Here is an 8693-nt window from a genome sequence, read left to right as displayed (position 1 = left end):
TAAGGAGTTAGATTAAATCAAGTATTGGTGACTAATAGGCCTATTATTTCATTTTAGAGAAAGCCTGAAACACAAATGGCATGCATATAGATACCAAGGACAAGCAAACTTAGCTAATAAATATGAACAAGGTCTACTATAGCATAGCAGGCAAGTATTGGTGACAAATAGACCTATATTAAGAGTAAACAGAACTAGCTCGGAAAACAACTCTATATTAAGAGTATCATGTGTGAATGTGATACAGTAAAAAATTGCATGCTATGTACATCAAGTTAAAAGGCACAAGTTATACAGTAGCCTAAAGCAGAGCAAATGTACAGCAAGTTGATAAAAGAATGCCCAGTCATGGCATTTGATTTCACAAGAGAAGAATGTGTAAGGTGCAATGTTGTGTACACTTTGTAATTCTATAATAATTTGTAGTGCACTGTGGCTAGAAGCCAGAGTACACTTGAAGCTACGAACTATGCAACAAGCCTGAAACTCCAACAACAAGAAGCAGAGTTGAGTTCCTAGCCAGCATTTGCCTCTCAAAATTTTATATAAAGTGAAAATTCCCAGCAGGGTAGATAGTGATCAACTTGCTATACAACAAGTGCAGAGCAGCTACACAAGAAAAATACAAGCCCACTGATACTAGTTGTGCAGTTGTTTCTTTCGTTCACCACTGATCTGGTCTGTAGTGAAAGCGAAAGCACGACCAAAAGAAGTTTAAGAATGTTATTAGTTGTAAGAGAATAGAGTATACATATTATATCTGTCAAAAGAAGGACCAATATCAATCAGACCCTTTAATTTTAAAAAACATGGTTTCATTTGATGGTTGTTGGAGTAGCTGCTTTGGTTTGCACTATAAGGAACCTGTAATATCAATTTCTAACTTTCTAACAGTGAATTTCATCCTCAGGTGGTGTTGGGTGTACTAGACAAAAGGGCATATTCAGTCCTTCTATAAATGTAACATCCAACCAAAACACTTATTTGCATCTATGAGCACAAAATAAAATGAAGGTATGTATAAAACTAAGACTGCACTTGGCAAGCAAGATCAACACTGTCCAAAATACAGTATCCAACTAGCCTAGCTAATGCAGTGTTAAGTTGCTTCCAATGTTCCAAAATATCACTGGCATCCATGCGTGATTTGGTCAGTATGAAGAAGAAGTGGGCTAATGAATAGAGAGAGAAGCAGAGTTAGTTACCTTCATGTCATCCTCGATCTTGGCGACCTGGGACTGGATGCTGGCGACGGTCTCCTTGAGCGGGGCGTTGACGGGGTACTTTCCCTCATCCCACACGAACCTGCATCCATCCATCCATCCATCCTCAGCAGATAAGCGAAAGGGATCGCGCCTGATGGTAGCGGTGGTGGTCGGTCGTGTTACCTGCGCCTGCTTCGCCCTCACGTACGGGGAATCCGCCGCTGCTCACCCACGCGGTGACGCGATAGGAGCAGCAGCTGGCGCTCAGGCGCGGGGTGAAGTGGCTCCTGGGGACGGCGAAGCCGTCGAGGGTGCCGGGGCTCCACCTCTCTACCGCGGCTGATGGCAGCGCCCTCCCCCTCCCGCTGGTGGCGGCGCCCTCCCCCTCCCGCTGGTGGTGGCGACACCCTCGAGGTGGCTGCTCAAAAGGATCTACGGAGAGGGAGGGGAAAGGATGCCGACGGTGGAGTGGAGGCCGGGGTGGTCGCTCGTGGCTGCAGGAAGATGTGCCCGTCGGATCTGACCAGAAGAGAAGGAGGAGGCCGGTGAGGTTGGGCGGCTCGCTTGATCTGCTGAGGGGGCGACTAGGTGGTGGAAGGGAGGGGCGGCGGAGGAGGAATCTAGATCGGGAAGGGGGCGGCGGCGAGGAGATGGGGACGAGGGAGGAAGGGGGCGACGGGGGGAGGGGTCGATCTGAGCTAGGGTTTGGGCTGCGGGTGGTGGGTATCTCTTTTTCTTTTCTCTTTTTCTTTTCTGTAGATAGATGGATGGATGGATGTGGGATGGAGAGATGGATGGATGGATGGATGGACGCCATGTCATCGATCCGTGGACAGAGTTATGATTGGTTCAGAAAATCAGTGATGTAGAATAATTTTTAAGTACTAAAAATAGAGAGATTTTATGAAGTAGCTATCAAAAATATTTTGCAAAAGGGCACCACACAAATTTTCACTAGAGTTAGACCACATTTTATGGATTAGGACCAATTTGTATGCATTTTTCATATTTCTAGCTATTTTTAATCATTTTTTGAGTGCTCAAAATGGGTTTTTTTGTGAAGGAACTACCAAATAATTGTTGCAAAATTGGACCAAATCATTTTTAAAAATAAAGTGTTCTCAGAAACGAACTATCACATGTGGAGATCAATGGCTTTCAAGCCAAATGATCAATCTTATGGCCACATTCATGGCATAGTTTGTTCAAATGATCTCATATTGTACACAAGGGTGCATATTGGAATGGAAAACAATGTTGCCTAAGGAAGTTTTCATTTTCTTTGGACGAAAAAGCCATTTTCCATTTTTCGAGTGCCCAAAAGGAGGTTTTTTTGTGAAGGACCTACAATATATTTATTGCAAAATTGGACCAAATCATTTTTCTAAAATACTAGGACATATTTACTGCACAATTGACCAAATGTTTGGGTTTTAAAAGTTTTTATCCACCTCTGGTGAAAAAGACAAATTTCTGCCGATTCAGTTGGAAGTGGGTCAAATTTGAACTGTAGCTGCCTTGTAGTTTGCTCTTTACTTTTTCCAAAAATCATTTCTAGGTACATAAGTATCTATTTAATCATAGAAACACCAAAAAAGTTCCAAGATTCAACCACTAGCTAGGAACGGTCATTCCTATCGTTTTGACCGCATTTTGAAATGGGCATAAAAAATTCAAAAAAATCAAAAAATTGGGAAACCTTCTCATTGTGTCATTATATGTGGCCAAGTTCCTAGGAAAAATAACAAACTTGTAATACGGCAATTATTTTAAAAAAAGTGTTCTCAGAAACGAGCTATCACGTGTGGAGATCAATGACTTTCAAGCCAAATGATCAATCTTATGGCCACATCCATGGCATAGTTTGTTCAAATGATCTCATATTGTGCACAAGGGTGCATATTGGAATGGCAAACAATGTTGCCTAAGGGAGTTTTCATTTTCTTTGGACGAAAAAACCATTTTCCATTTTTCGAGTGCCCAACAGGAGGTTTTTTTGTGAAGGACCTCCCAAATAATTGTTGCCAAATTGGACCAAAACATTTTTCTAAAATACTAGGCCATATTTAATGCACAATTGACAAAATGGTTGGGTGAAAAAAGTTTTGATCCACCTCTGATGAAAAAGACAAATTGTCATCGATTCAGTTGGAAACGGGTCAAATTTGAACTACAGCTGCCTCATAGTTTGCTCTTTATTTTTTCCAAAAATCATTTCTAGGTACATAAGTATCTATTTAATCATAGAAACACCAAAAAAAATTCCAAGATTCAACCACTAGCTAGGAACGGTCAAGCCCGCCGTTTTGACCGCATTTTCAAACGGGCATAAAAAATTCAAAAAAAATCAAAAAATTGGAAAACCTTCACATTGTATCATTATATGTGACCAAGTTTCCAGGAAAAATAATAAACTTCTAATACGGTAATTATTTTAAAAAAGTGTTCTCAGAAATGAGCTATCAAGTGTGAAGATTCATGGCTTTCAAGCCAAGTGATCAATCTTATGGCCACATTCATGGCATAGTTTGTTCAAATGATCTCATATTGTGCACAAGGATGCATATTGGAATAGCAAACAATGTTGCCTAAGGAAGTTTTCATTTTTGTTGGACGAAAAAACCATTTTCCATTTTTCGAGTGCGCGAAAGGAGGTTTTTTTGTGAAGGAACTACCAAATAATTGTTGCAAAATTGGACCAAATCATTTTTATAAAATACTAGGTCATATTTAATGCACAATTGACAAAATGGTCTGGTGTAAGAAATTTTGATCCACCTCTCATGAAAAAGACAAATTTCTGCCGATTTAGTTGGAAGCGGGTCAAATTTGAACTGCAGCTACCTCATAGTTTGCTATTTATTTTTTCCAAAAATCATTTCTAGTTACATAAGGACCTATTTAATCATAAATACATGGTTTGGTGGCGATACGTCGAGGTTTGGGCGGTGGCCGAGGGCCCCAACTCTAGAGCGCGTAAACTCGCATGCCCGCCGCGTGGTCACCGTGTGACCGTGGCGTTGCCATGTGTTCTGGGCGGCCTAGGCATGTCTAGTGGGTTGGGCACTCCCCAGGTTGGTGCTAGGAAGAAAATTACAACATAAGATTCTCACGAGGAGACCAATCGATGCTCAAACATGAATTAGCAGCCAAGTGTTTGATTAGCGGTACGGAAAATGTGCATGGCTAATGGGCGTGAGTTTTGGCTGAGGACGATCAGTTACTAAGAAGACCGTTTTCGCAAATTTTCAGCTCAAAAGGAGGAGCCTAGGTGGTACTTGCTTTGCAAACCACCACACTGGACATAAATACGAATATTGAAGCTCGGCTCAAAATAATGAATGGATTGAGCTGGCATTTGGTGGAGGATGGTTATTTGGGCATAGGAAAGCATTGTAGAAAATGGATACTATTTGGACATGCCAAAGTGGTACTTCCTTCACAAACTGTTACTCTGAACAGAATAGGAAAATGAATATTTCTGAATTATTTTTGAACTAGGCAAGGAAGGTTTTTACATATTTGACGAAGATATGACCCAAAGAATTTATGAGATTTTTTTGGGAATTTTGGGAATGACAGAAATATAGGTTGCTTCACAACCTAGGGCAAAAACTGCCACATGGACATGACACATAGGCAAAACTGATGAGGTGGCGCCTAGTCATAGCAACCCACCACAATTTACAAGGCTATGACCATCTATATTGGTCGTTAACAACTAGAAATAAGGCAGCGGACTAGCACTGTTAGCTTTATGACCATTTTATGTAAGGAAATTATGACCTTTCTGACCAAAATGGTCGCAATGGTTTAGGGTTTGGAGCCCCTCGAATAGCTTTTGACCAATTGGTCTCAAATGGTCATAAATCTATGATCAATTCTTCCAGGGTCACTGACAGAAGGTCATAAGTTGACATATTTCTTGTAGTGGAAGCAAGTGATGGAAAAGTTGGGTTTTGCTCACCGATGGACTGACTGGATTATGACTTGTGTCACATCGGTGAGATACTCTGTGAGATTCAATGGAACCCTCTTGGATTCATTTGCACCGTCGTGTGGTCTTCGCCAAGGTGATCCGCTCTCCCCTTTCTTGTTTCTATTCGTGACTGATGGTCTGTCTGCAATTCTGAGACAATGTGTTGAAGTGGGATTGATTACTCCAATAAAGGTTTGTCGGCGTGCTCCTGGCATATCACACCTCTTGTTAGCTGATGACACACTCCTATTTTTTGAGGCGTCTCGTGCACAAGCCGAAGAAGTTAAATCCTGTCTAGACCTGTATGCAAGTGCTACAGGCCAGTTACTAAACTATAACAAGTGCTCTATTATGTTTGGTGAAGCCTGCCCGATGAATGACCAAGAGGATGTACGGGATGTTTTATCTGTTACAAGCATTGCATTCGAAGAGAAGTATTTGGGGCTACCAACACCCAATGGCAGAATGTCTAAAGGTAGATTTCAAAATCTACAGATGCAGCTAATGAAGAGGCTAGTGCAATGGGGAGATGGGCACTTAGCCCAACCGGGTAGGGAGGTTCTGATTAAATCAGTCGCGAAAGCCCTTCCGGTGTTTCTCATGGGAGTTTTTAAACTACCCTACTCTGTCTGTGATGATCTCACGGTGATGGTGAGAAACTTTTATTGGGGTGCAGAACAAGGGAAATGGAAGGTGCACTGGAAGTCTTGGCAGGAACTGCAACAACCAAAAGGAAAAGGAGGTGCGGGGTTCCATGACTACCGGTTGTTCAACCAGGCCCTCCTGGTGCGGCAGGCCTGGAGGCTCCTAACTAGGCTTGAGAGCCTATGCGCAAGATTGTTAAAGAGTAAGTACTACCCCAATGGCAGATTAGAGGATACGGTTTTCTCTGGTAACGCCTCCTCTACTTGGACTGCTATCAGCCATGGCCTTGAGCTTCTCAAGAAAGGGCTGGTATGGAGAGTGGGAAACGGGCGGAGTATTCGAATATGGAGGGATGCTTGGATTCCTAGGCCCTTCTCATACAGGCCAGTTTCAGCACAAGGTGTATGCCGGTACAGATGGGTTTCCCAACTCTTAAGAGAAAATGGTTCCTGGAATATCAATTTGCTACAACAATCCTTTCTCCCTTGTGACATCAATGAGATTTTGAAAATAAGAGCTTCTCCAAGACTTGGTGATGACTTGCTTGCTTGGGGTCCAACAGAAAGTGGCGCATTTACAGTAAAATCGGCATACACTTTGGCCTTCAACGAGACGTGTAGACTGACAGAAGAATCATCGAGCACTGCTCCAGATGGCCATCGTACATGTTGGAAGATGATATGGAAGAGCCTTGTTCTTCCCACTATGAAGAACTTTGCCTGGCGCGTTGCTATCAACTCACTTCCAACTTGGCAGAATAAACATAAGCGGACGCTTGAACTCTCAGGTGTCTGTCCGGTCTGTGGACGTGAGGAGGAAGACGCCTTTCATGCCTTATGCAGATGCCCCCTAGCGGTGCAAATGTGGCGATGTATGAGTACTGTATGGCGTTTGCCGAAGCTGGAAAAAGTGAGTAATACAGGTACCGAGTGGCTACTTCATGTGCTGCAGCCACTAGGGGAAATTGAACGATGCATGCTAATGCTGACGCTATAGCGAGTATGGCATAACAGAAATGAGGTGACTCACTACAAGGAACCCCCACCAATGGAGGTATCAAAAAGCTTCCTCGTGGGCTATTTAGATTCTCTCTTGACGCTAAATTACTCTGAGGAAGAGCGGATGAAGGGGAAACAGGTCATTCCTTACGATCAGGTTATGTTGCCTCGCGAACGAGCGGAACCAGTGGCGAATGCTCTCTGGACGGTGCCAGTGGAAGGTTGGGCAAAACTAAATACTGATGGATCCTGGTCGGCCGATGGGGGTGCAGGTGCTGGGATGGTCCTTCGAGACAGCACGGGCCAGATCATCTTTACATCATGCAGGGTGCTTTACTCTTGCAGGAACGCCCTGGAAGCAGAGCTCAGTGCGTGTATGGAGGGATTATCAGTTGCAATTCAGAGAACGGAGCTACCTATACATATTGAGATGGATTCCTTACAAGCTGTGAGGATGATTAACGAGGGGGCCACTGATAGATCGGTATTGACCTCGCTGGTGGAAGAAATCAAGCATCTTCGATCTCTCCGTACATCTATTTTTACTCATATTCATCGTAGCCAGAATGTTGTTAGTGACTATTTGGCAAAATATGCTAGAACAGAGAATAGAACCGTAGTTTGGCTTAACTCTGGCTTGTCAGAAGTTATTGAGCTTTGTAATACAGACCGTGACATTACCACTTAAGTAATACTCCCTCCGTCTAGGTGTGTAAGTCATCTTATGTTGCGCACCGTGACCAAGGTGGAGGGGAAAACGAGAGAACTTAATGTGTTTTTGCTAATTAATAACAATGCATGCAATGAACTAACCAATGCATGTCATGTTTGGTAGTCTCAAATCATTTAAAGCATGCATGACCCACATCTCTTATTGGTTGATATATCATGAAACAAGAAACGAGATGAGAGTCAATGTACCGTGCCTAAGTGTTTTGGGATTATTTGGTTTTCGTAAGATGACTTACACACCTAGACGGAGAGAGTAGAAAGTTTCAACCGCAAAAAAAAAGATCCTTCAACACGGAAGGCTATGGCATGCAGAGAAACTCTGGTGCTTACAGACGACCTTAATCTGCACCACATTGTTCTCTTCGGACTGTAGCAACACAATTAGTGACATAAACTCAGGAGAGCCATTGTGCATGAGGTTGCCTCGAGGAAGCTTCATTTTGCTAGGTGTGATTTCTTATAGTATGAGTCTTGGAACTCTAATATCGATGCTCACAATCTTGCTGGGTTTTGTTTATCTCTTCTCAAGGTCATCATGTTTGGTTGGGATCTCCCCATTAGGGCTTGTTCGGTTGCATGAGTTTTGAAGAGGATTGAAGTGGATTGGAGAGGATTCATTCCCCAATAAGCTAAAATCCACGTCAATCCCGTCCAAACCTCCCCAATCCTCTCCAGGAGAGGTTTAACCGAACATAGCCTTAGTGGTGGAGCGTCGGCATGACCAACCCGGGCGCTGGCTCCCCTTCCCAAGTGAAATTGTCCCTCCGTTTCTTTAGTTGCCCCCCCCCTCCCCCGCCCCAAAGTTTGGTGTACGCTCCGCCGCTGCTTCCCATGCCGATGTTCATATTGCTGTAACTAATTCCGTTGAGTAATAAAGCCTAGAGGATTGTTCTAAAAAAGGGCGCTTCGTTTGCATCCCTGTAACTATTTCAGTTCAGTAATAAAGCCTAGAGGATTGTTCTAAAAAAGGCGCTTTGTTTGCGTGATTTATATGTTGGGGAATCAATCCGGTCGTGCCAGCGCAGCCCTCCGCTCTGACCCGAAAGTTTGTAGGCTACCGCTTCTTCTTCAACGACTGTGGGTGCATCAATTTCCGTAATTTGCCCGGAAGAGCCCCCCCCCCCCAGTCGACCG

Source organism: Triticum aestivum, chromosome 1B (genome assembly GCF_018294505.1).
Source record: "Triticum aestivum cultivar Chinese Spring chromosome 1B, IWGSC CS RefSeq v2.1, whole genome shotgun sequence".
NCBI classification, from domain to species: domain Eukaryota; kingdom Viridiplantae; phylum Streptophyta; class Magnoliopsida; order Poales; family Poaceae; genus Triticum; species Triticum aestivum.
This window is presented reverse-complemented; position numbering follows the sequence as displayed.